We start from the raw sequence: 8229 nt of genomic DNA, 5'->3' as shown, positions 1-8229 counted from the left end.
ACGTAAATAAACAATGTATTTTATACGCGTTGTATACGTCGCTATGAGTCTCATATCGAACAGGACGCGAACAGTGGCGCTACTCAAAGCGAATATTCGCGCTCAACTTGAATAACGGTCAAACCACTCTGGCTGTACGTGCCAAGGTTTTGCAAACCAGTTACTAGTAACTTGTTCGCTCCTTAGGTAGCACATTTGGTGGCCATCTTGCGATACTGTAGTTCCATGCGCACGTGCCCCACCAGTAATAAGAGTAGATTATGAATTGGGCCATTCCAGTTTATATCTGCACCCCCTGTTCATGAGCTTGTGTGTTTACTTCATACAGGGTATAATTTCCATGGGTGTATAAGTCATACAAAGTTTTATTTCCAAGTCACCATTCACCATACAGTAATGGAAATCCAAAACTATAGTTCCTACTTATGGTGTTGATGCGTTCCATTATGCCACCATACAGAGTAGGATTTCCAAATATAACTCTCATCATATGCTAATTTACCAAGTTCACAATTTTATATTTGATAATGGAAATCCAAACTAGTCCTGATTCACGGTGTTGATGAGCTCATTCATGCCACCATCATTATCTAATTTCAGTATTAACTATTTCATACTGGCCCAATTTTGTTATCATATACAGTCAGAATTCCAAGTTTTTTTTAGTCATACTGTTGGAAATCCAACCTCATCAACCGGTATGTGGCGAGATAAACTAGGCCATATTTTATTTAGTAGCCATAACTGCCTGGATTTCCAGGATTTTTGTTCCATACTCGTCTGGGTTTCCAGATTCTGTTTCTCCATATACAGTTGGAATTCCGGGGTATTTTCCCCATCATACAGTGCTGGAAATCTGACCACATCAACAGGGGTGCAGATATAAACTGGAATGGCCCATTCCTTACATCCTTCTGCTTCCTATAAGTCAGTCATACAAACGTCGTTTTATAAGTCAATTAAAGTTGTCATTCTAATCATTCCCGGCGCTGTATGGTTCGCATGTACAAAGTCTTTCATCCCACCACGATTACTAAATTTTAGTAACCGTGATCCCACGACGGAAGAAAGGCGCGGCCGAAGTGTGAATGACATGCACGATTAGAACCCGTTCAGTTGCACAAATGTGGTGGAAGGAATGTCGGTAGTCACCTTGTTTTTGACTTTGAATCATTTTTGATTTATGGTTTGGGAGGATCATTGTATCTCAGCTTGAGTAGTGAGAACAAATCACTAACACTGTAATATCAACCACGTATATATTATATAACATACACAATATTAAGGATTTATGTACAAAGACAAGTATACAGATTGAACAAATTACAGGCTAAGATTTAAGCTATAAACTTCTTATGTTTGCATATCGGCTGCACCCAATTGCGCCAACACACTGGAGCACGAATGCAACTATATTTATTATGTACAGTGATATGCGATGAAAATCTTATGCGTGCAAACAACAACATGTAGCAACAGCATGTGTTTTAGACATTTCATTAAGAACGATGATATTTTACCACATTCGTTTTATAAAAATAAAAAATGAGTTAATTAAATATGTAATCAAAAATAATAATAAATATTTGACTAACTTTTCAGTCTTACTTTGGTTTTGAATAAAACAATTCCTATTGACAAAGATGAACATTAGTCAGACTCTTAAAGTAGTAACACATATTGGACATTACTGAAGGTAACAACGTCTGTAAATCAGAATCATATACCATTGTAAACTTTAATGATTTCACAGTTCATTGTGAGATAAATATCGTGGCTCATGGGAGTAAATGTATGCGATGATGGTTTTAAGTTTCCGAAAGTTTGATTTACCGTAACGTTATCGGGGACAGTAATTGTATGGGTGTGTCACAGCGTGATTGGCTTTTTTTTTAATTTAGAGGATGGGTCAACACAGTTTTGTGACGAGGGAAATGATTTACACCGAACCACCACATGGTGTAAATGACCGATCCCTATACGCGAATCATAAATTCGGCAATGTAGTTGTAATGGACTTCACATGAACATAAAAAAGTATCAATTTATTTGAAGAAAAAATTGCCAAAAACTAAACGAGATTATTTTATGTATCTTAAAATTACAGTTGGCATATAATCATAGTTATAAATTTTGATTGTTTAAAAACTAAATTGATTTTATGATTTGAAATATTATGTTGTTTATACTTACATTCCATTTTTAAAAAAATGGCGGAAGTTCTTGAATATGTTATTCTCTTTTTTTATGAAGAGCAGAAAACAAAATAAATTAACATAGAAATATAGATTTTAAAATGTTGAGTGAATGACCTGGCATTACTAATATTTTCTAAATTAACATATAGGATCAACATATTCTCAGAACAAACCAATTCCTTTATTGGCTTTATTACTATCGAAAACAGTTAGCGCCATCGCCGGTAGGAGTAACAGCCTTTTTGAAACTTTATACTAAAGACAAATTTCATTAAATTAATGCAAACCTAACAATGATTGAATATCGCCAACATTGTCTGTCTCAGCATTTGTAAACGAGCCTAAAAAAAGGGGGGGGGGGTTACTGCGCACGTGTTCGTCTTTCGTCTCGTGTGCACAGAAACAATTATGGTAAGTGAGGCATTGTGTTTATCGCGCTCTGTTAAGATTCTTATAAATTTTCATCATTTTAAGTTTAAGCTCGACTGTCGTTGTCAGAAGTTAGTACCATAGTATGTTACTATCGTCTTTGTTGTATTTTTATTTGTGTGTTCAGGGTCATCTGGAAAGTTTGCTAGTGTTTGACTTGACCATGTGTTCTGGTTTCGATTGGCGAACATTTTGCGTTCTTTTGGAAAATTTTGCAAAATTCCTTCGAAAAAATCCACTACATTTATTAGTCCCCGTTCGGACGTAGTCCGAAAGCGGGGACTTATGTTTTGCCCTGTGTGCGTGCGTGCGTGCGTGCGTGCGTGATCACCTGTATCTCGAACATGCATGGACCGATTAAAAAGTGCCTGTGAAATGCCTACTATTTTATGGCTTATATTACACTTGAAATATATACTAGTATGAATCTTAGTAGTTGTATGATCACAGAAAATAAATTTAACGCCCAAAAGTGCTTTTTAGTTACCCCTTGCCACACAGCCTATTGCACGGTCGCTGAGCTAATTAAATATTCATTACATTTGCTTAACGAAAATACCATGGTGACGTCACCATGTGCTAACGTACTGGCAACACGCAATGGAAGTCGTTCGTCCAAGCAGTGTTTCATCGTCGATTTCGTCCTTGTCTGATGACACATACACTTCAAATTTCTTAGATTATGAGAATGATCAATGGTGTACGGGAATGATGGGTAAAGTTGGGCCATATAGGTTTGAACCTTACGCAAAAGGCGGATATTCTGACGACGGCTCTACTGCCAGGGAGGCTGGCTCCAGCGACAATGAAAGCGATGACGTTCAGCACAGAATAGAAAATACGCATTGGTAAGCACCATTTTCCGGTTTCGTGGGTCAGTAATAAAATTTCATTCGTGTTTGGGAAAGAATGATTGTCCCGAACGTGGTTATTCCGCATGCTAATGTCCGGGGTTAATGTGAGCGTTGTCTGGAAAGCGTGGCCTGTACGGACAGCAGCCATTTTGTTTACATAATAGTTTATGTACTTGTTGTAATAACGGGAGACACTTGAGTTGATAATCAAACATGTAAATAAAGGCCACAATACGTAGTTCTAGTGCGATTGGAGAGTAGTCCACATAGCTGTCGACTGTTTTTGCATGTTTGGCATATATATATTTATATTTAATTTTACATACAAAATTTTATGTTCAAAATTTTGTGTTCAAAATTTTGTTTCCCGAAATTATCCTCCAAAAAGAACGAACGTCTGGCGGTTGTAATAGTACAGTCAATTTATTTGTTTCATCCAAATAGGTGCACTTGTAGTAACTGTGTTGTTACGCCTACTGCAATAGAGTGCGTTTGTTGCCGTGGCTTATCACCGGTTACGCTCAAGATGGAGGAGTGTCAGCATGAAGTCAGTTGTATTGTAGAGCATCCGGGGTTTGTATCTGTGTGTCTTGATGTGTAGGTGTTACAAACTGCTTATTATCAGTTTATGCAACAATATGGTGGGACACAAACTGAAGACGAAAATAGGATTCATGAGTAAGTAAAAACTTTTGACTTGACAAAAGTATATATATTTATTTATTAACACACAATGTGACCCAGTGGCCTGCCAATATTAGTAGCTGTTAATAGCACTTTATGATCAAAAATGTTGTTCTATTTTCCTTTCCTTGACCATGAAACACAAATTTCCTGTCATTAAATTTATCTCACTATAATTATGTTTTCTTTATTACAGAAAATACAGATATATTACATATCGACAACTAGTGAGATGGTGTTGGGGTTACTTAGGAAAAGATGTAAGAGTGACATTACCAGCCTGTGCAGTTCAAAAAATAAGACAGACTTTTCAATCTGAAATTTACAGAGGGTTTAAGTTGCCACAACTACATGCATAAAGGTGTATGATGCTACACAAAATTATTTACAAAATATTTATTACACAATGTTTTAAATTCTATTTACACTAGACAACAATGCCCATTATAATTTTATTTAGAAAATCTTGTGATGTGTTGCTGAACAGCATCATCTTTTTTAGGTTTGGTAAACTGGCTGTTTAGTGGTTCAGGCACTGCACCAAGACGTGGTAAAATAATCTGGCTACTCACACACTGGTCCATTTCCAATAACAACTCATCCACATAACCTGTAGAGATAGAAAAAGAGTTTACTACTGTTAGTTATTGTATTTTTCTGATGATGTCGCTGTAAAAAATAGTTTGAGTATGTGGGAATTTTTTTCATATATATTTTTTTACTGTTAATTTTTTTCAAAAATGTTCTTTGTGTGGATTCTAATGGTCAACTTCTTAGGCCAAGAAAAAAAAATACTGGTTAATTTGTTTTCTAAAATCTATGTGTAAGGAGGCCTTCTGATTTTGTATTTACAGCATTGTACACACTTTTGTGTTTATTTATAAATGTTTTATTTATTACACTTACCATAGGTGCTATTTTGATTAATTTGCCTGACAATGCATCGATGCCTCCCAACAAATTTGGCGGTATATCCACAGATTGACTCGGATTATCTAACATAGCATTGATCACCTGAGAAAACCAGGAAACAATGTTGAATGCGGGATTTTTACCAAAATAAATAAACTAGGTCATTCGACGCGGACCCCATTCGACGCGATACACAAGCCTCGCGTTTTCTCAGTGAATACATTTGTTGTCGGAAAAATCGGACGAATAAAATTCAGTACAGACATATTCAAAATTATTTGTTTACAATCAGTTCGAAAAAATAGCACCGATAACTCGCTACGACACCACGCGGACAAGCATGGTTATACCGTATTGGGTCAGTATAGTTCTCAACACAGTGACTAAAAACACTTCTTTCAAAAAATGTTGTACGGTTTTTTGGCATATTCTGTTTCAATAAAATTATTATAAAAATTACAGATTTTTGGTGGGTTATTTTCACTTTCAGTTTATTTCGGTGATCTCATCATAGAGAATTATCGGCTCACGCTGGGACGGCCACAGACCCGGTCGTGTATTTCCCTGGTTTTCAGACAAAAACTATAGCCACTTCACACAATTATAATTACCCAAAAAACACATACTCACGACCGGATGTGATCAGAACTGTTGATTCCGATAGTCATTCAACCATAGCTCAGATGAACGACATCCGCTGTTCACAGCTAAAGCCGGTCAATTTACACTACCCCACTACGTTACTTTACACATAGTACACCATAGCGCAGAGAAAACGAACCAGAAAAGTTGCACTGATTTTACTTTTGACGATTACAGCATTCAAAAATGGGAACCGGGACCAAAATTACGTACTCATAAGCTTACGTACCCCGGTATTATTGACGCAGAGCCAGTCCCGAATCATGAAAACGATTTTTTTATACTGTCCTCAATTGACAGACATCAAATTAGTTGACCAATAAAACACTCTGATTCACCCAACCGCTTGTTTTTGTTTTGCATTTTTCGACTAGCAGTTGCAAAACAAGTCGCGTGTTTCAGTTCCCGACCGGAACTCCCGACTCCACTAATAAGAAACTCAACAAAAATAAAATAACCATGCATATACATCTACTATCGCCGAAACGTATATTTTCACCCATATAGAAAAAACAGAAGAAACGACAAATCGACAAGAAAACTTACCCGGCATCTCTCTCTTTTTGCATATGAAGACCGTGGTTTTGCGGAACTTTCTTGCTGCTTATAAATGGTCGAAACAGCGTCTGGCTTCAACTTTTTTTTGTTACCAAAACCCATCTGTTCTCTAATGTAGTCGGACAGTGGGTCCACGAAGCTATCTTTCGAAAAATGATCGCTACAGACAACATTATAAGGTTTTGGTTCGTCCCATTTTTTCCGCGTTGATCGTACGGCACGCGTCCATTGACGTCTCATCGGCGCATTTGGAAATGAAAACAAGGTTGCATCTTTGGTCGTGTTGTTACAGCCTCCAAAAGCGCACCGTCTCACCATAGTGATTATCGGCTTACTGACACCCAATTGCGTAATACTGTTTACAATCTCAGAAGTCAGTACACATCCTGTGTAAACAATTCCTCGGCAATGTTCGTACAGCCGAAAAAAGTCGACCAAAACGAAAAAGGGGCGTGTCATAATTACTGAATGCGGGGCCGTGTTTTCCCGATACGCGCGCGAGTTATAAAAGTGAAAGTGGCATAAATAATCAATATGGGCAAGTCAGGGCTTAAAAACAAAAGTTGATAGTAGGCATTTCTCAGGCACTTCATTCATACATCACACATTATATGGGACATATGCACATGCATTTTTTTTCATGATCCGATTAACGATAGCCGAATAGCGGCCATTTTAAGGCCGAAAATGCATCAAAATTGCACATTTTCATCATTCCGGACCCGGATCTCAGTTATGCATGGACAGATTTTGTTCAAATTTGGTACATACATTAAACATAATAGAACCTTGATGCACGTCTTTTTTTTTCGGATCAAGTTCGAAATGGCCGACTGGCGGCCTTTTTGTTAAAGAATTCAGTTCTGGATCCGTATCCAAGACATGTCTGGATTGATCAAGTTCAAACTTCACACACACATGGTACATCATGTCACAAATAGATATGTGCATTTGTTTCATGATCCGCTTAACAATAGCTGAATGATGGCCATTTTAAGGCCGAAAATGCATCAAAATCACGTATTTTCACAATTCCGGAACCGGATCTCAGTCATGCATGGATGGATTTTGTTCAGATTTAGTACAATGTGTTGTACATATGCAGGTGCATTTCGGTCATGATCTGCTTTGAATGTATAAGTCACTCAAATATGAACGGAACGGGGACGTGTCATTGACAATGACTTGTTCTACGATGTGTCAATAATTATTAGAATTTGTCGCAAACATTATAGAAAGCTATTTATTCGTTTCAATGCCAACTTAAACTTGTCTAGTAGAAGTCGTGACAGAGGCAAACACATATAGCATGCCGGACCTAGACCTCCATGCTTCCGAGTGTTTGTTGTTCATGCAACTGAAGGCGAAGCGAGTGCAACCAGGTTTTGACTCGATTGACGTCTGTCACACGCAACGTAATAATGCCGTAATTGGTATAGTACAGGTGTGATGGTTCAAATACCAAAATGGCAACAGTAACAAAAGACTTCCCTGGCGGCGATGATATAATACAAACACCGAGCCAACAGATGAGGTTTCAACTGGTACTGATATTATTATACTCTGTAAACATCAAGTACAATAACGCGGTAAAACTCCACTACTCCAATAACTAGATACTTAAACTCCAATACAATTCAACGAGATCTCCGATCTGATCTCAGTGCTGAACAACTCCCCTATATATACTCACACTGTCTATAAATAGACCATTACATCAGCATACATAATGAGTCTGGAACTTACTACAAATTTCTAGAATGTTCCATTACCTATTCAACGAGTTTCTAAAAATTCCACCCAGACACAGTACGGTTCTAGAACATTCTCAGTCACACGGAAGTGGTAAACAAGTCGTATGCGACAACGTCCAAGACTGAAATAGTCATGACATTCGTTTTCTAAAGAATTCTTGTCAGTTTCTGGTAATTTCCGGCGAAATTTACAGTTTT

At 37.4% G+C, this 8229-nt stretch overlaps 1 pseudogene across 1 annotated transcript; it reads left to right on the top strand.

Moving 5' to 3' along the window:
- The first annotated feature begins 3227 nt into the window (after window positions 1–3227).
- On the top strand, window positions 3228–5536 carry LOC146734660 (uncharacterized; annotated as a pseudogene). Its single transcript, XR_014931463.1, has 3 exons — window positions 3228–3475; window positions 3926–4159; window positions 4362–5536. The product of XR_014931463.1 is annotated as an uncharacterized LOC146734660 (transcript).
- Window positions 5537–8229: the final 2693 nt, after the last annotated feature.

The sequence above is a fragment of the Saccoglossus kowalevskii genome, chromosome 14 (genome assembly GCF_978046115.1).
Source record: "Saccoglossus kowalevskii chromosome 14, keSacKowa6.1, whole genome shotgun sequence".
In the NCBI taxonomy this organism is placed as follows: Eukaryota; Metazoa; Hemichordata; class Enteropneusta; family Harrimaniidae; genus Saccoglossus; species Saccoglossus kowalevskii.
The sequence above is the reverse complement of the archived record's forward strand: the minus strand, read 5'-3'. Positions and strand labels throughout refer to the sequence as shown.